At 45.5% G+C, this 20210-nt stretch overlaps 2 pseudogenes; both read left to right on the forward strand.

The window, feature by feature from the left end:
- Positions 1–10511: 10511 nt before the first annotated feature.
- Positions 10512–10930, forward strand: LOC144369749 (DNA-directed RNA polymerases I, II, and III subunit RPABC3 pseudogene; annotated as a pseudogene).
- Positions 10931–12887: 1957 nt separating this feature from the next.
- On the forward strand, positions 12888–14232 carry LOC144369752 (mortality factor 4-like protein 1; annotated as a pseudogene).
- The last annotated feature ends 5978 nt before the right edge of the window (positions 14233–20210 follow it).

Below are 20210 nucleotides of genomic sequence, written 5' to 3' on the forward strand. Positions count from 1 at the left end.
CTGCAAAGCAGCTAAGCGAGGATGACACAGGGGACGGCCATGCACAGGTAGCTCAACCTTTACTTCTAGCAAGTTACCTCCCCTCCCCAAGTCCGTTTTCTTGAGCAAAATTGGAAACAGTAACCCCAACCCTGCTGGACAGCAATGCACTGGGGTCAGATGTATGTTCAGAGACAGAAGTTCCCTTCCTGTTCCTGGGCCACAGGCAGAGTGCACTTGTACTCTGTGGCCAGCAGAGGGTGCCAGCCACAGGCTCTACCCAGTCTCTGCCCAACACCCCCTTTCAGGCTTTATTTCTTCTCACTGGCAGGATGGCTTGGCCAGAAGACCTGAGGTAGGTGGGGTCCCAAGCACCATCAGTTCACCAGCTGCTTGACTTGGAGCAAGTTGCTATGTTTTCCTGTGAATGTCCTTGTCTGTAGGATGGGAATGACGTGACCTGCAATGCCTGTGTGGGGACAAATGTGACCGTGGGTGAGAAATTCCATGTTCACTGTAAAGTCCTAGACCCCTGGGCATTTTTGTGAGTGAGGTCAGGGTCAGGTCTGTTTGTTCTGCACTGCCTTATCCCAACTGACCCCAACAGACACATCCATTTGCAGAAAAACTTGAAAACTATGCCCCAGTGTTGCCAACAACTCCCCCCCACTGACCCAAGCCCTGGACACATTTTCAGAGCCAACTTCTCTAGGAAGTTTGCCCAACATCACCTCCAGATAGCATCCCAACATCACCTCCAGATAGCATCCCAACATCACCTCCAGATAGCATCCCAACATCACCTCCAGATAGCATCCCAACATCACCTCCAGATAGCATCCTCAGCAATGCATCCCGACCCCACCCCAGCATCAGACGGGAGACAGCTCACCAACCCCACTTTCAGTCTGTTTATCTGTCAGACAAGTCCCCAGGGTGGGGCCAGCTGTCTCCTCAGGCAAGAGTCACAGAGGCCTGTGCTGTCCCTCAGACAGGCACTCTCCAAGTTATCCCTTCTGTTCAGGCTTTCAGTGAGGGGCTACTCCTCCTCCCCAGGCCAAAAGTTTCCCTAATGTGACAAACGTGTCTGTCCCTCAGACAGGAGCTACCAAGGACAAGAGGACAAGACTGTGTACTCCCTTCAGGCCACAGACTTCCTAGGTGTCCAGGGACCCTTTCCTCTTTGGCACCCTCTCAGGACCTGGCACTGGGCTCTGCCCTCAGGAAGATTCAGATAGACGAGGGCAGCTGCTGGCAGATCCAGAGCCAGGTTCAGGAAGGATTTGTCAAAGGAAAAGCTAAAGAGTATAAGTAGCATTGGGTAATTTCTGGGGGGAAAAAAAAAATGCCTTTGTTTCTTGGAGTGATTCACAAGAGGTTCTTGGGACACAGTGTCCAGGGAGGTGGGAGCTCTGTCCAACCATGAGCAGGAACCTGGGTATTTCCTAAGTTCTCTCTCTGGCTCACAGGACCCCTCTGTCTTCCACGAGTGGGGACTGGGGGAGCTATCAAACCACAGCTTGTTTTCTCCTAGGAAATACTAAGTCAGTCATTCCCTGTCCTATCCAGGAATATCCACCAGGGCCAGGGCACTTCACATAGTCTAAGTTCCCAACCCCAAATTTGTCACCAGTGAGGAAGACAAGACACCAAACTTCTTGACAGTGACCTTTCCCTAAGTCTGTTCCCATTCCCAACCCTGAGCAGCTCCAACTTCTGTGCCTCTAGGTGGCCAGGGACTGTGCCAGGCTGCCTGCTGCTCACCTTCTGCTAGTGACCTCTAGACCCACACCACTGGGCTCCCCACCCCCAGCCCTAACAAACTCTTCTCACCATTCCCAGCTCATCAGACCTTGCTCATTTCTGCTTTAATGCAGTCAATTGCCTGCAATGGCCAATACTATAGCCAGTAGCACATGTAGTTATTCAAATTAATTAAACTTAAAATTTAAAAATTAGGTGTGAAGGCTGGGGATGTAGCTAGCGGTGGAGCATTCGGTAGCCTGCACAAGGCTCTGAGTTCAATCCCCAGTACAAAAAAAAAAAAAAAATCAGGCCCCTGAAACCTGACCCCTTGCCTCATTTGAATAGCTTCTCCTCAATAAAAGGGGTCAACCCATGCTCTCGCTCTCTCTCTTCCTGTGGACCCTTAAGGTCAGAGGAGCCGTCTCAGTGACCCCAAAGAAAACGATATTTGTGTCTCTTGTGTGGTGATTTCATGCAGCCCAGTTAGCCCGGTTTAACTGGAGTGACCCCTGAGCCTTTTAGTCACACAGAAACCCGGCACCTGGGTGGGAAGGACCCGTTTTGTCCCTGTGACATGCAGGTTTCCTATGAATGTTTCAGTAGCACCTGCTTGATGCCTCCAAAGGCAACCACTAATGTGTGGGAGGAGTGATGAGAGGTGGGTGCTGGCTGGAGAAGGCTCCATCACCAGCACCCATGGTCATCAGGGTGGTTGATGGTGCATGGTAGGTTCTTGCCAGATGGGGTTGGTAACAGGAGTATCACCCTGGCTGCAGTGAAGGGGATAGAGTTTCTGGGAACCCCAAAGTCATGACTTACAAGAACCTATCCTATACTGCCCGCCACCCCATGATCATTGCTGCCCCCCAGTATAAGATCTCTTTCCCCAAGATGACCAGGGAGTGACCTTCCCCTTGGCCTGGAGGAGATACCAAGTGCCTGTTGCAAGAGCCATGAGGAACAAAGTCCCCGGAGGCCAAGTCCTTCTGTACCCATTTTTTTGGTACTGGGGATTGAACCTGCGACTTTACATATGCTAAGCAAGTAAGTGAGAACTCTACCACTGAGCTATATTTCCAATCCTTAGTATCTTTTTTTTTTTTTTTTTTTTTTGATACCAGGGATTGGACTCAGGGGCACTTAACCATTGAGCCACATCCCATCCCTTTTTATTTTTTTCTTTTGAGACAGGGTTTTGCTAGGTTGTTTTTCTAAGAGGCTAAAACGGGCTTCAAACCTGCCATCCTCCTGCCTCAGCCTCCCACACTGCTGGGATTATAGGCCTATGCCACCACACTGGCTCTTGGTCCCATTTTTATTGATTTATTTATTTTTGGTACCAGAGATTGAACTCAGGGGCACTCAACCACTGAGTCACATCCCCAGCCCTATTTCGTATTTTATTTATAGACAAGGTCTCACTGACTTGCTTGGCATCTCTATTTCTGCTGAGGCTGGCTTTGAACTTGCAATCCTCCTGCCTCAGCCTTCCTAGCTGTTGGAATTACAGGTATGAGCCATTGCACCTGGCTTTTTTGGTACCATTTTTGAGCTGGGGATATGCAGTGGGAATTACCTGCTGTTCACCCTGGGCACAGAGTCTCACGGGTTTGGGTTAGGATGAGAGTCAGGTGACCTTTGGCTAAAATTCTGTTTCCTCGGGCTGGGGATATGGCTCAAGCGGTAGCACTCTCGCCTGGCATGCGTGCGGCCCAGGTTCGATCCTCAGCACCACATATAAACAATGATGTTGTGTCGGCCTAAATAAATAAATAAATATTTTAAAAATTCTCTCTCTAAAAAAAAAATCTGTTTCCTCTTCCCCACTCACCACTCCTGCAAAACACAAGGAGCTTAAAGGAAAGTCATCAAGAGGCTGAGTAATCATCACAACCCTGTCAACCAGACTAGGATTGCCCAGGTATGGACTACGATGAAGAAGGTCAACTAGCAGGAGAGTAGCCCTCCTAAGTAGCCTCGCTAAATTGCTGAGACTGGCCTTGAGATCCTCCTATCTCAGCCTCCGAGTGGCTGGGAATATTGGTGTGTACTACCACACCCAGGTCTGCTCTGTCTTTCTTGACTGAGTAACATTAGCTAATTTGTTCTCATTCTGAGTCTCAATTTGGAATTAGCTAGTGGCTGGTGGCAAAGGTCTTCCCAGGGAAGCAGGCCCTAACTTCCTCACCTGATGTGATTCAGATAGGATGATCTCTGGATCCATTTACAAATCCTACTGTGGCAGATAGAGATTCCTATTGTCTCCTTGCTTGACAAGATCAAACATTTCCAATTGACCTTCACCTTTAAAGAGACAATGCAAGAGGGAAAAACCTCTTGCCTAACCAAGGACAATAAGGCAAGGTCCTCAAATTCCAGTTCTCCAAGCCTATTTCAAGGCTGCAAATGTCTGGCTCTGTTCTTCAGCTTCATCTGTACCTGGAGCCCAGTATTCCTTGGTTCTATGCCACAGGGGGTCCCCTGAGTAAGTTGTCATGGTCTGAACTTGTTCTGCTCCCCCTCAGCAAGTACAGAATTGCTAGGCTACTTAAAGGCCAAGGAGAAAGACTTTAGTACAGTGGCTACCTGCAAATCCCAGAAGTCTGCAGGCGTGAGTCAATGCTGCAGAAGGAGTAGAAGGCAGAGAAGCAGTACCCAGAAGTCAGAACTCAGCTGGGAGGGCTGAAAGACCGGACTGTCACTGCTGGACAGGCTCTTTGGGGGCTTTTAGATTCTTCCCAGCCCTGAGGAATCCTCAGAAAACATGGCTCCTAGCTGAGCCACTCTTCTACTTAGTGACCTAGGAAATCCAGTTCACTACCTTGAGCCTTGACCTCCACAGGGCAGAGGGTTCCCATCTTTATCAGTCCATTGTGATCACTTGAGAAGAATTTGTAATCCCAGGCCACAACCCTGCAGTCCAGTTTGTTCTGGCACGAGATCAAAGTCAAGAATTCTTGGGCTAGACAATACAGACAGCCTTCCCTGAATTAAGTGCCTAGTGAATTGTATTAAAAAAGAAGTGGAGGGGCTGGGGTTGTGGCTCAGCGGTAGAGTGCTCACCTAGCATGTGCAAGTCCCTGGGTTCGATCCTCAGCACCACATAAAAATAAAATAAAGATATTGTGTCTATCTACAACTAAAATAATAATAATAATAATGAAATATTTTTAAAAAATAAGTGGAACTGTGATTACAAATTTCACACATCCCACATCGATGTTCAGAGCAGCACAATCCACAATAGCTAGACTGTGGAACCAACCCAGATGCCCTTCAATAGATGAATGTATAAAAAAAAAATGTGGCATTTATACGCAATGGAGTATTACTCAGCACTAAAAAATGACAAAATCATGGAATTTGCAGGGAAATGGATGGCATTAGAGCAGATTATGCTAAGTGAAGCTAGCCAATCCCTAAAAAACAAATGCCAAATGTCTTCTTTGATATAATGAGAGCAACTAAGAACAGAGCAGGGAGGAAGAGCAGGAGGAAAAGATTAACATTAAACAGAGACATGAGGTGGGAGGGAAAGGGAGAGAAAAGGGAAATTGCATGGAAATGGAAGGAGACCCTCATTGTTATACAAAATTACATATAAGAGGTTGTGAGGGGAATGGGATAACAAACATGGAGGGAAATGAATTACAGTAGATGGGGTAGAGAGAGAAGATGGGAGGGGAGGGGAGGGGGAATAGTAGGGGATAGGAAAGGTAGCAGAATACAACAGTTACTAATAGGGCATTATGTAAAAATGTGGATGTGTAACTGATGTGATTCTGCAATCTGTATTTGGGGTAAAAATGGGAGTTCATAACCCACTTGAATCTAATGTATGAAATATGATATGTCAAGAGCTTTGTAATGTTTTGAACAACCAATAAAAAAAATAATAATTCCCCCCAAAAAAAAAAATTTCACACATGCACTTACTCAGGGATACACACACACACACACACACACACACACACACACTTTTTACAATCAAGAAAACTAAGATCCCCAAAGAAGTAATCTGATAGTTACCCAGTGAGTTGTTGAATTAGAACCTGGTTCTCAAACTATGGACCCCAAATCAGCATCATCATCACCTTCTGGGAACCTAGTAGAAAAAGAATTCTCAGCTAGGCCTGGTGGTGCATGCCTGTATAATTCCAGAGACTTGGGAGGGGAGGCTGAGGCAGGAGGATTGTAAATTCAAGGTCAGCCTCTACAAAGTGAGACCATGTCTCAAAATAAAAAAATAAAAATGACTGGGATGTGGCCGAGTGGTTAAGCACCTCAGTACCCACCCACCCACACACCCCACTCCACCCACACCCTCCCCCCAAAAAATAAATAAAATTCTCAGGCCTCACCCCAGACTTACTGAATCAGAAACTAGGGGGAATGTTTGTTTTGCTTTTTGGTACTGGAGATTGAACCCAGCAGTGCTTTGCTACTGAGCTACATCCCCAGTACTTTGTTTATTTCTTTTTTTTTTTTTTTTTTAATATTTATTTATTTTTTAGTTCTCAGCGGACACAACATCTTTGTTTGTATGTGGTGCTGAGGATCGAACCCGGGCCGCACGCATGCCAGGCGAGCGCGCTACCGCTTGAGCCACATCCCCAGCCCTTTATTTATTTCTTATTTGCCTCAAACTTGTGATCCTTCTGCCTCAACCTCTGGAGCCTCTGGGTTTACAGGCATGGGCCACCGTGTGCCTGTTCAGAAATTTTTTTTAATGAAACTTGCAATTGATTCTGATGCACAAAGATGTTGGAGAACAGTGCCTTAGAACAATAGAAGCATCAGAGCAGAAAGAGACAGCAGCTTAGAGAGGAAACCAAGGTTTACAGAGGTTGATTGATATGCTCAGGATAATATAGTAAGACAAGCACAGGACTGAGCAATCTCCAGGCCTCCTGGCCAGCCTGGAGCATCTCTGTGCTGCCAGCCTCCTCCATACTCTTGACATTTTTTACTCTCCTAAGGACGATTTAGGGGGAACTTGTCTCAAAATAAAAACTAAAAAGGACTGGGGGTGTTGCTCAGTGATTAAGTGCCCCTGGGTTCAATCCCCAGTACAAAAAAAAAGAAGAAAAGAAAGAAAGAAAGAAAAAATCCAAACAATCCCAGTATAACAAAAGTCCTTTTAACAATTTGTAAACCCTTCCCACACACTCACCCCAGTACCCATGTCAAATAACTTCCATCAGTTGGGTGGATGTGGTCTCAAACTTTTTCAAGACAATATATATGTGTGTGTATATATATTTTTGGTGGGGCTGGGTGTTGAACCCAGGACCTCTGGCAGGCTAGGCCAGTGTTCTACCACTGAGCTACATTCCCATCATTTTTATTTTTTTAATTTGGAGACAGGGTCTCATTAATAGCTCAGGGATCTCGCTAAATTCCTGAGGCTGGCCTTGAACTTGTAATCCTTCTGCCTCAGCCTCCAAGTCACTGGGATTACAGGTGTGTATCACCATACCTGGCTATGATGCTTTATTTTTAAATGTATCTTACAAGCATGTTTTTTGGTAGCAACACTTCTCAGGTATGTTAAAGAGGCTGAATGCTGAGTTGGGGAGTGAATTCTTCTTATGGATTGTCCTTTAAATATAGTCAATAAACATTCATATTTATTATATAATGAAAATTTTCTTTCCTTTTTTTCTTTTTCTTTTTCTTTTTTTGTTACTACGGATTGAACCCAGGGGCACTTAACCACTGAGCCACACCCCCAGTACTTTTTTATTTTTTTAATTTGAGACAAGTTCCCCCTAAATCGCTTGGGGTCTCACTAAGTTGCTGAGGCTGGCCTTGAACCTTTGATCATCCTGCCTCAGGCTTCTGAGTGGCTGGGATTATAGGTGTGTACCACCAGGCCCAGCATGAGGTTCTTTTTTTATTATTATGAAAAAGAATATACAAGAAAGCTAGTGAAAACCCCAAATAATAGAAAAGTGTACGCAATGAAAAGTGATCTAGGCCCAGACCAACTTCTCAGAGAAAGCCACAGTCAACCTGGCCTGTGTGTGCTTCCAATAGGTCTCCACACTTTCCATTCTGAGGCCCTGGGCCAGACAAACTCTGGTGGGCATAAAGGTAGTCCAGAGGCAGGGAGCTCACATTCAGTAGGGATATGGACTAGGACTTAATGTCCATCTTAAAACCTGGAGGGCCATGCCCTGGAGCTATGGGAGACCAGAGAAAGCAGCACTGCCTAGCAACCAGGGAGGACACAGGCAATCTAAAGGAGGAATTGTATACTGCCTGGGTGAAATCACAGCATGTAGGGACACTGTGAGCCAAGGCGTGATGTTCAGAAGGTCAGAGCAGGTTCTGTGGGCAGCAATGAATTGGACATAAAGAGTGCAGCCTGCCGCAGGCAGGGAAGAAGCTGGCTAGCCCAGAGGCCTTGAGGGTAGGCCAAGGCCAAGAGGGTGTTGAGCTTTCATGGGCATTGAACGTCCCTAGATCCTGCCCCAGGCCACAAAGCTGGCAAGGACATTGCAACCTTCTGCCCAATTCTGTGGACAGGAGTCATGTGAGGAAAAGCCCACAACTCCTGACCCTGGCCAATTCAGTCCAGCCCCTTGATTTCTACTATATCCATTAAAGCTGAATTTCAATCTCTTGATCCAATGGGCTATGGAAGAGAAAATGGGCAGAGGTTAAAGATGAAGAGGGCTGGGGTGGGGATTCTGGTATTGAAGGATGGGGTACAGTAAAATAGTGCTCATTCCAGGAAGAGAGGCACAGCCAGAACACAAACTCAGGTGAAAGAGACCAGACTTGCTAAGACCTCCCTCTGTAACCCCAGGCAACCCCCTCTCTGGCCTAAGTTTCCTCCTCCACCAAATGGAAATAATGGTGACCCCTTCACAGGAGTGTACTGAGCCCCGTGATAGCACAGGAACCCCATGTACACACCCAGGTGCAGGTAGCTAATGTTCAGGGGCCACATGTCCAGGGGCAGTCATGGGTATAGGTCTCCATGGCCCCAGGAACCCTTTCAAGAAGTTGTTGAAGGACTCTGGCTTCTGTCTTTGGTGCTCAGAGCAGCCCTGAGGGCTGTTTTCAAACTCACTGAGATAAGGCCAGAGAGAGGAGGGAAGGCTGCACAGGCTGGGCATGGTGGCACAAGCCTATATCCCAGGTACTTGGGAGGCTGAGGCAGGAGAACAGCAAATTCAAGGTCAGCCTCAGCAATTTAACAAAACCTGTTTCAACAATTTTTAAAAATTAAAAGAGCTGGGAATAGAGCTCAGAGGTGGAGTGCCCCTGAGTTCAATCACTAGGACTGCAAAAAACGGCGGCAGGGGTGGGGGGAGCACCTACTCCTCTCCTCCATGGGGAATCTCTTTCTAGTATAGGGGACCTCCAAGGTGGTGGCTTCATGCTCAGCAGAGACAGTCACCAAACAGTCTTTCACTAACTTCAGGAACAGTAACGATATTTCTCAGGGCCAACACAGGGATGTGTTCACCTGACTCTCCAGCTGAAGCCACTAAAGAATCGCAGCCAGAGTGAACCCATAAAAATACATATTCACATTTCCCACTACAAACACATAATCACACACATGTGTACACACACTTGTCCTCACTCTCAGGCCCAACCCATGCACAGACAGGAGGAAAGCTCCCACCACCCACCCACACACTCATAGCACTGTCTCTCCATACCTGGTCACCAAGAACACCCATAGGCATAATTCATATTCCTAGTGTTCTTCCAAAAGTTGTATGGCAACATTACAAACTAGTTTCATCATTATTCTAATCAAGATTTATCTCTGGAGGCTGGGCATGATGATGTAGGCCCATAATTCCAGAAGCTCACGAAGTTGAGGCAGGAGGATCTCAAGTTCAAGGTTAGCCTCAACAACTTAGTGAGACTGTGCTTCAAAAGAAAAATTGAAAAGGGCTGGGAATGGAGCTCAGTGGTAAAGCACCTCTGGGTTTGATCCCCAGTGTCACAAAATAAAATTTAAAAAGAAAAAGATTCATCTTTGGGGCTGAGGGTATAATTCAGTGCTAAGAGTACTTTGCATGCATGAGGCCCTAGGTTCATCCTAAGTTCTTTGGGAAATCTCCCTTGTGATCACTGGGTACAGTTGGGCTGAACTGACACCAGCAACCCTGTGCCTCAAGCAGTGGTGTCTGTTCAAATCCCATAAGGGAGTGCTCTTCTAAACTTCCTAGGCAAGACTGCCAAGAAACAGGGTAAACCAGGCTTGGTAGTGCATGTCTGCAATCCCAGCAACTCAGGAGGCTGAAGCAGGAGGATCGCAAGTTCAAAACCAGACTCAGCAATTTAGTGAGACCTAAGCAACTTAGCAAGACTCTATCTCAAAATAAAAATTAAAAAGTGCTGGGGATGTGGCTCAGTTGTTAAATGCCCTTGAGTTCAATCCCTGGCACAAAAAATAAATAAATAAATAAAAATAAACACACACCCCCCCCAAAAAAAAGAACAACAACAACAAAAAAAAAACAACTGGGTAATGGACTGGAGATAGAGGAGCTCTGCGGTAGAGTGCTTGCCTCACATGCATGAGGCCCTAGCTTCAATCCCCAGAACTGCAAAAAAAAAAAAAAAATTAAAAGAAACAGATAAAATTAATGCCTCCTTGTTGCTGCAAGTCGGTGCGCATGCATCATTAGGCTCCAATGTGGCTGCTCCTCAGCCTGCACTTTTTCCCTGTCTCCTCTCAGCACAAGGGAGTGCGCGAATCCCTCAAGTCATGGCTGCTTGCTCTGCACTTCTGCTGCTACCGTGGCCCCCTCATGATGGCTAGCATCCTTTTTGAGGATGTTTTGGATGTGAAAGACATTGACCCAGAAGGTAAAGAGTTTTACGGAGTACCTCTATTGCATTGTGAGAGTGAATCTTTCAAGATGGACCTCATTTTAGATGTAAACATTCATATTTACCTTGTAGACTTGCTTGACAAGTTCCAATTGGTCTTAGCTAATACCTTGTATGAAGATGGTACCCTAGGCCTTCCGGGGCTGACCAGTTTGAGTATGTAATGTAGGGGAACGTGTGCAGGATTGAGGGGAGGAAACGTCTATGGAAGCAGCAACACACCTCTCTGCCTACGTTCTATGGGGCTTCACTCATGAGGCTGCAAGGTGATGCCAACAACCTGCAAGGATTTGGAGTGGATTCCAGAGTTTATCTGCAGATGAAGAAACTGGCCTTCTGAACCTTAAGGGATGCCACCTGCTGCTTGGTCACTCAGGTCATGGACCTTGTTCAAACCTGAGTAGATGTTCCTACTGTTTATCTAATAAGGAGGAACTAGCTTTCTGCCCACTGTTGGTGCATCTGTAGCTAGTCCGAACTCAATGGGAAACTGACTTGTCCGTGAAAAACCCAGCGGGAGAGTTTGAAGCGAATCAGAAGTTGTTTTTTGTGTATATGACTCTTTGATTAAATTTTACTTTTTCAGGAAAAAAAAAAAAAATCGATGCTTCCTTTCCTCCCTCCCAACACCCTATCCCCACCCAGCAGAGAACCATCAGTTGGGAGGAGCACCATGTACATTCCTTTTTCCTAGTCCTGGCTTCTCTGTGATTTCCCCAGTCTGATCAAGGCCCTCTTGTGTCCTGGACAAACACTGTCAGCTTCCAGCCTTAAAGATCCCTTGATGAGAGGCTGGGGTTGTAGCTCAGTGGTAGAGCGCTTGCCTCGCACATGTGAACCACTGGATTTGATCCTTAGCAACAACACATAAAAATAAATAAAATAAATAAAGATATTGTGTCCGTCTTTAAAAAAAAAAAAAATTAAAAAGGTACCTTGCTGGCCCAGGCTGGCCCTTCACCTTTCAGATACCCTGTCCCTGTGATGAGACCCTGAGTAAGAAGAGGGAGGTGCCCAGCTGGCTGACTCATCATGAGGGGCAGGGGAGGGAGGAGAGAGTAGAGACCACAGGCCTGGGAAGGAGACTATAGGATGAGCTCTTGGAAGAGGTCACTCTCTGGTGAGGTCTTCACTTACCAGGTTCTCCTGCAAGCCACAGGCCTCCAGAGATCAAAACAGTTCCTCTTTGGGACTTACTGTCTCTAGGAGGATAAGTTTAGGGTCCGGTACAAATTCAGGTCCCTGTCCTGGTATAAGAGTTAGGAGAAAGGCCTCACCTCAGGTATTGTTCCTGGCCTCTCCACCAACATGTGAGGACGGATGGAGAACCTTGGATCCATGGGCCTGCTTGGGTCTCTCCCAGGCAATGTCAGCCCCCACCAAGATATCAGGAAGCAAGAGCCTTAGAATCTGCAAATTGGACAAGTGCTAGACCTTCCTGAGCATCTCAGACTCCTACCTGGTGTCCTTGGCACAACCAGGAGCTAGCAGGACAGAGGCTCCAAGACACCCACCCCTCCTGTGGTTTTCTCCTCACCTGGACTGGCTCCATCATACCCCTTCCCACTCTGGTTCTGCTTACCACCCCCACGCAGTCTAACTCACCCACCCAATCATAGACTTTACTCATAAAGGTAAAGTCATTCCTGCAGCATGTGTAAAGAGCTTCCATGGTCCAATCCACAGGCCTGGGCTACCAAGGTCCAATATCCCTCTTGGTCTTAATTCACCAAAAGGAAATGCCTATTACAGTTTGGAGATGGGGCAGGACCCTGGAAGCCTCAGGCACAGAAACTGAACTACTTCTAGGAACAATTGGTCTGAGTAAAGAAGGTAAATCTTCAAACAGCTGTCTATTCTTTAAGGGCCTAGAGGTCAAGAAAGCACATGCACTCCCTCAGTTTATCAACTCCAGGATAATCTGAATCACCATTACACCTGATACCTCCTGACAGAACCTAGCACAGTACTCTGTTCAGAGCAGCCACTCAGTCCTAACTCAGTCCTAGCTAGGAGCATCCATCTGCTCCTAGCCCAGATAACCAAGCCAGAAAGAGGCTCAGGTATAATCAGAAAAGCTCCTAAAGCCAGGCATGGTGAAATAAATTCAGTCACTATAATCCCAGCAATTTGGCAGATTAAGGCCGGAGGATCTCAAGTTTGAGATCAGCAAAACTCTATCTCAGAATAAAGAAATAAATAAATCGGGCCCAGGGTGTAGAGCTGGCTGTGCCTGAAGGCGAATCTGAAGCAAAGATGGGTGGGGTAGAGATTAGGGAGCGGTAGTGGGTGGGGGGGGGAGAAGGAGGAGGCGGTGAATCACTTATAAATGGCGCCCAAGCAAGACCCTAAGCCGAAATTCCAGGAGGGTGAGCGAGTGCTGTGCTTTCATGGGCCTCTCCTTTATGAAGCAAAGTGCGTTAAGGTTGCCATAAAGGACAAACAAGTGAAATACTTTATACATTACAGTGGTTGGAATCAAAATTGGGATGAATGGGTTCCAGAGAGCAGAGTGCTCAATTATGTGGACACCAATCTGCAGAAAGAGAGAACTCCAAAAAGCCAATCAGGAGCAGTATGCAGAGGGCAAGATGAGAGGGGTGCTCCAGGAAAGAAGACATCTGGTCTGCAACAGAAAAATGTTGAAGTGAAAACCAAAAAGAACAAACAGAAAACACCTGGTGGGTCAACCTCCTCGGAAGAAAAGGGCCCAGGTAGCTCCTGCTGTTGAAAATGAAGAAACATTTATGAACAGAGTGGAAGTTAAAGTAAAGATTCCTGAAGAGCTAAAACCAGGGCTTGTTGATGACTGGGACTTAATTATCAGACAAAAACAGCTCTTTTATCTTCCTGCAAAGAAGAATGTGGAGTCTATTCTTGAGGATTATGCAAATTACAGGAAATCTTGAGGAACCACAGATAATAAGGAGTATGCTGTTAATGAAATTGTGGCAGGAATAAAAGAATACTTCAATGTAATGCTGGGCACTCAACTGCTCTACAAATTTGAGAGACCACAGTATGCTGAAATCCTTGTAGGTCATTCTAATGCACCCATGTCCCAGGTGTATGGAGCGCCACATCTACTGAGATTATTTGTAATAATTGGAGCGATGTTGGCCTATACACCTCTGGATGAGAAGAGCCCTGCTTTATTATTGAATTATTTTCATGATTTCCTCAAGTACCTGGCAAAGAATTTTTTTTTAAAGAGAGAGAGAGAGAGAGAGAGAGAGAGAGAGAGAGAGAGAGTTTTTTTAATATTTATTTTTTAGTTTTTGGCGGACACAACATCTTTGTTTGTATGTGGTGCTGAGGATCGAACCCAGGCCAAAGGCATGCCAGGCAAGCGCTACCGCTTGAGCCACATCCCCAGCCCCCCTGGCAAAGAATTCTGCAACTTTGTTTAGTGCCAGGGATTATGAAGTCACCCCTCCTGAATACCATCAGAAAGCAGTGTGAGGAGGTGTACTTCATTCACTTGTGTTTGGATCTCGGTAAACACATTTTTGTTCTTAGTCCTTCTCTTGTTCAAATGATGTACTTTGAAGATGTTAGTGTATAACAAAATTGATGTTTGTTTTCTGTTTGAATTTAAACAGAGAAAATAAAAGTTGTTACTGCTCCTTTTTTCCTTTCAAAAAAAAAAAAAAGAATAAAGAAATAAAGAAAGGGTGGGGTATAGTTCAGTGGTAGAGCACCCTGGATTCAATCCTTGGTGGGGAGAACAAAATAGAGAAGCTCATCAAATTTATTTACTGAAATAACTATAAAGCAACCAGTCAGATGGATTTACTAGAGAATAGTAAAGCCGAGGTCACTGAGGTCTCTGCCCAGACTGACCCTTGAGAGTAATTGCTGAGAGGACCCATAAGAGGACATTGTCTTCCTGGTGAAAGTGGCCAAGGTTGCCCTAGAGGGGCCTCAGGCCAAGAAGGTGGTCACACTAGCCCCTACTCAGATCTAAACCCAATGTAGTTCTCCTCAAATGTCTGAGATCCCCCAGGCTGCCCTGCAACATCCCCTCTGCCCCCTGGTGGAGGTTCTAAGTGCACAGAAGAAAGGGAGATCAGGCTGCACTCAGACCACCACCAAACTAGACTGAGGCTGGAAACAAGATTGTCTGTCCCCTTTCCTCCTCTATAAAGTGAACATGAGCTATGTTGAATAAGTGGGTACTTCTCAGTGTGCTATGGAACAATGATCTGACAAGACCCTGTGAAGCAGGGACTGGGAGTACAGACGGTGGCACACTTCTGTACTCCCAGTGACTCCAGAGGCTGAGACAGGAGGATAGTGAGTCCAAAGCAAGTCTCAGCAAAATCGAGGCGCTAAGAAACTCAGTGAGACTCTGTGTCTAAATAAACTTCAAAATAGGGCTGGGATGTGGCTCAGGGGCTGAGTATCCAAGAGTTCAATCCCCGGTATTTAAAAAAAAAAAAAAAAAAAAAAAACTGTGAAGCTGAGTGTGGTGGTGCACAACTGTAACTCAGGAGGCTGAAACAAAAGGATCTCAAGTTCAAGGCAGCCTCAGCAAGATAGTGAGATCCTCAGCAATTTAGCCAGTACAAAAATAAATAAATAAATAAATAAATAAATAAATAAATAAATAAAAGATTGTCTGTGAAAAGGGTTTTTCACTCAAGGAAGTATAGGAAACCTCCCTGCTGTTCCTTGGAGCCTCACAATTCACAAATTGTTTTAGGTACTAGGGATTGAACCCAGGGGTGCTCTGCCACTGGGCTACATCCCTAGCCGTTTTTATTTTTCATTTTGAGACAGTGTCTTGCTAAATTGCTCAGGCTGATCTTGAATTTGTGATCCCATGCCTCAACCTCTCAAAGTAATAGGATTACAAGCTAGTGCCAGCCACCACCAGCACCCCACCCCACACCCACACAATATACAATTTTTAAAAGACTCTAAGTAGTGATACAGAAAAGGAAACTTTCACTCTAATTAATCTTGATTTCCTCAAATCCACTTTCTACACCCATATAAACATCCCAGAAGGTCTGGGGCTTGCCTTGGAGTCTGAACCTTGGATTGGAATGGGCCCAGCCCCAGTTCCCTCTGGGGCAGATATTGCCCCCAGTTCCCTTTGGGGCAGACATTGCTTAGGGTTACAAAGGGATTTGGGGTGTGAGGGGCTAGAAACCAGGGTCCCAGCCCCCACCCCGCCATCCTCCTAGACCATACCCGCACAGCACTTGCCAAATGTAGGCATTTGCCAACCAGCTGTGGGCAGATGGAGCAAGAGGCTTTACCTCAGCCAGAACAAGAGGGAGCCTCAGGAACAATGTCACACACCAGAGGCCCACGGATTGAGAAAGGCAGGGACAGGGCCATGACACTACAGGCCCTAACACAGTGTTTCTTCCTCTGAGCACATCTGTGGGCTGGAGGGGGTGGGGCAGGATACCCAAGTATAAGCTGTAAGGAGGGCTCAGCTGCTACCCAGCACCTCTGACTTCCAAGGGGAGGACCCCAAGAAATTACAAGAAAACTAAGCGCTTTGAGATGAAGTCCTCCCCCTATTCCAGAACCTCCCTAATGCCCAGTGTCCTCCATTCACTGCCCATGGCCTCTGACCTGGGTCAGCCCTCATTACCTCTACTTGTTGGGGAATCACTTGCAATAGGTTACAGGAATGTGATGTCACACTCTTCATATTGTTAATTGTATATGGTAGACTGGGGGACCGTGAGGGTCAGCAACCTCTCACATTTCTCTAGCACACTTTATTTGAAACTTCTTTTTTTTTTTTTAAATACCTTTATTTCACTTATTTATTTTTATGTGGTGCCGAGGATGGAACTCTAACATGGTAGGCGAGCGCTCTACCACTGAGCCACAAACCCAGGCCTTTATTTGAAACTTCTGAAAAGCATTTATATCACATGCTTTGTTCTGTCCTGTGAAGGCCTCTGAAGGGCTGACCAGCAACCATTCCTCCATTTCCAGCTGAGACCAACAGTGGTCAAGAGGCTGCCACAGAAGATAAATGGCCAGCAGAAACCAACAACATAGCTGTGGGGCTCCTGACCCTGAACATTTTGAACCCTGCAAAATTTTCTGGAAACAGATCCTCAGAAATTGGAGTGCATTTTTTTCTCATACAGTGCTTAGCTTTCAGCCTTTGTCCTAATGACAGCTGCCTTTTCTGTCAATGCAGAATATTTTTTTCCAAATATTCTCCGGAGAAAACAGTGCCCTCTGGTGGTCTGCTTGGGTTCTCTGGGGGAAGAGCAGGACAAAATGTCCTCAACCTCCTCAGAAGGGAAAAATCTGCCTCACCACCCCAACACCATGTCAGTCCATCTTCCATGGGGAAGAGGGAGAAGGAATGATGGCTGCTCAGAGGCCCTTTTTTTTCTTTCTTTCTTTTTTTTTTTTTGTCTTTTTTTTATGTAGCAGATATTTTATTAGTTTGTACTAATGCATTTTCATATTACAAAGGCAGTTGAGTGGAATTTTTTTTTTTCATGTTTTGGCATGAGGATGGAATCCAGGGACCCTTAACCACTAAGCCACATCTCCAGCTCTTTTTATTTTTTATTTTGAGACAGGATCTTTTTTTTAATTTTTATTAATTATTGATGGATCTTTTTTTTTTCCAAAGAGAGAGTGAGAGAAGAGGGAGAGAGGAGAGAGAGAGAGAGAATTTTTTTAATATTTATTTTTAAGTTCTCGGCGGACACAACATCTTTGTTGGTATCTGGTGCTGAGGATCGAACCCGGGTCTCACGCATGCCAGGCGAGCGCGCTACCGCTTGAGCCACATCCCCAGCCCTCATTTATTTGTTTATATGTGGTGTTGAGAATCGAATCCAGTACCTCACATATGCTAGGCAAGTACTTACCACTGAGCCACAACCCCAGCCCGAGACAGGATCTTGCCAAGTTGCTTAGGGCCTTGCAAAATTGCTGAACCTGGCTTTGAACTTCAGATGCTCCTGCCTCAGCTTCCCGAGCCACTGGGATTACAGGCATTTGCCACTGCCCCTGGCTCAGAGGCCCTTTCTAAATCCACTGCCTTCAGGATAACATTCAAATGCTTGGTCTTCATTCACTCCATAAACATTTCTCCAAGTCTCCATGAGCCAAGCTCTAGCCTGCTGCTGGGAACAAGGGGCCATGCTGCTCCAGGAGGCTCCCAGATTATCCATGAGGCCTGAGGCTGTTCTCTTCCCCCATGCCTGGTTCCTACCATTGTCAGACCAAAGAATTCCTTCCCTGTGATCCCTCAAACCCCCATGATCACCACCACCAGCAGCAACCAGACAGAGGAAGGAAAATCTGGAGAGTGGTGGCCTGAAAGCCATATCAGGTAAATGTCTCTAGGAGTGGTCGAGTGTATCTAGTTATCTACTGCTGGGTAGATAACAACAAGGACTGCAAATTGGCCACAGTAAAGTCCCTAAAGAACTTGACAAAAGGGCTAGAGTTGTGGCTCAGTGGAGGAGCGCTTGCCTCGCACATGCAAGGCCCTGGGTTCAATCCTCAGCACCACATAAAAATAAATAAACAAAATAAAGATATTGTATCCATCTACAACTAAAAAAGATATTAAAAAAAAAAAAGAACTTGACAAAAGGTTTCCTATGAAATAGGGAAGGTGATGTCTGACTGGAGTTGGTTCAAGATAAAATGGAGCTGGATGTGATGTAATCCCAGAAGCTCAGGAGCTGAGGCAGGAGGATTATGAATTCAAAGCTGGCCTCAGCAATGGCTAAGCAACTCAGTGAGACCCTGTTTCTAAATAAAATACAAAATACGGCTGGGGATGTGGCTTGGTGGTTCAGTGCCCCTGAGTTCAGTCTCTGGTTAAAAAAAAAAAAAAAAAGATAAAATGGGATAAGAGAAATTAGAGACAATATTGTGGGTATAGAGTCTAGTTCTCTTCCAGCATTCATGTACTCTTATCAATGAGCTACATCCCTAGCCCTAGAGACAACATTTTTTGAGGAATTTTTTTTTGTATCAGGATTGAACTCAGGGCCACTTGACCACTGGGCCACAAACCCAGCCCCATTTTGTATTTTATTTAGAGACAGCGTCTCGCTGAGTTACTTAGCACCTTGATTTTGCTGAGGCTGGCTTTGGACTCATGATACTCCTGCCTCACACTCCTGAGCCACTGGGATTAAAGATGTGGGCCACCACACTCGGCTTTTTGAGGATTTTTACTGTGAAGGGGAAGAGTATAACTGGAGGGGGAAAAATGCCATCAAGAAAAGGTTTTGTTGTGGTATTTTGTTATGCTGGGAATGGAACCCTAGAGCCTAGGACATGCTCAACTCATTTTCTACCACTAAGCTATAACCCCAGACCTGATTTTTTGTTGTTGTCATTGTTTGTTTGTTTTGTTGTTGTTTTGTGTGTGGGGGGGGGGTTATTTGGTTTTTTTTTTATTTTTTAAAGACTTTTAAAAATTTTTTTTTTAAAGAGAGAGTGAGAGAGGGGGACAGAGAGAGAGAGAGAGAGAATTTTAACATTTATTTATTTTTTCTTAGTTCTCGGCAGACACAATATCTTCGTTTGTATGTGGTGCTGAGGATCGAACCCGGGCCGCACGCACGCTAGGCGAGCGCACTACCACTTGAGCCACATCCCCAGCCCCTTTAAATTTTTTTTAAAGAGAGAGAATTTTTAATATTTAATTTTAATTTTTTCGGCGCTCACAACATCTTTGTTTCTATGTGGTGCTGAGGATCGAACCTGGGCCGCACACATGCCAGGCAAGCGCGCTACCGTTTGAGCCACATCCCCAGCCCTAATTTTGTTTTGTTGTTGTTGTTTTATTTTATTTGCTTTTGTACAGAGCTGGAGATTGGACCTATGGCCTGACACATTCCAGGAAATCACTTTACCATTGCATTTAACCTCTAGACATGTTTATTTTTTTATTTTTTATTCTTTTGTAACTGGGAAGACAGGGTGTTACTAAATTGCCCAGACTAGCCTCAAACTTGTAATCCTCCTGCCTCAATCTTGCTAGGATTACAGGTGGATGCTATCAGCTCAGTTACTTTGTTTCTTGATCTGGGTGTTGATTGCGTGAGTGTGCTTACCTTGTGGAAATTCATTGAGCTGCACATTCATGATTTGTTCGATGTCCTATATGAACAGTATGTTTCAATCAAAGTTTGTTATAATTAAAAAAAAAACAGGCTGGGTATGGTGGCACATATGTGTCATTTCAGCAATTTGGGAGGTAGAGGCAGAAGATCTCAAGTTCAAGACTAGCCTGGGCAAACTTAATAAGACCCTGTCTCAAAATAAAAAATGAAAAGGGCTGGGAATGTACCACAGTGGTAGAGCACTCTTGAGTTAAGTCCCCAGTATCACCAAAAAAAAAAAGAAAGAAAGAAAGAAAGAAAAAAAGAACTGTTTCCAAAATTTACCCTTATTGCTCCTTGCAATCACCCTCCCCCAGTGTAACCAGAACCTTAATTTGTATCACCAAGAATTACAAAACAGAACTTGACTTTGGGAGGGAGGTTTTGGGGATTGAACTCAGGGCCTTGTGCATGTAAAGCAAGTGTCTACCATGTACACCCCCAGCCCTTTCTATATTAAGGAAGGGTCTAACTAAATTGTCCAGGTTGGCCTCAAAC

The sequence above is a fragment of the Ictidomys tridecemlineatus genome, chromosome 2 (genome assembly GCF_052094955.1).
Source record: "Ictidomys tridecemlineatus isolate mIctTri1 chromosome 2, mIctTri1.hap1, whole genome shotgun sequence".
NCBI classification, from domain to species: domain Eukaryota; kingdom Metazoa; phylum Chordata; class Mammalia; order Rodentia; family Sciuridae; genus Ictidomys; species Ictidomys tridecemlineatus.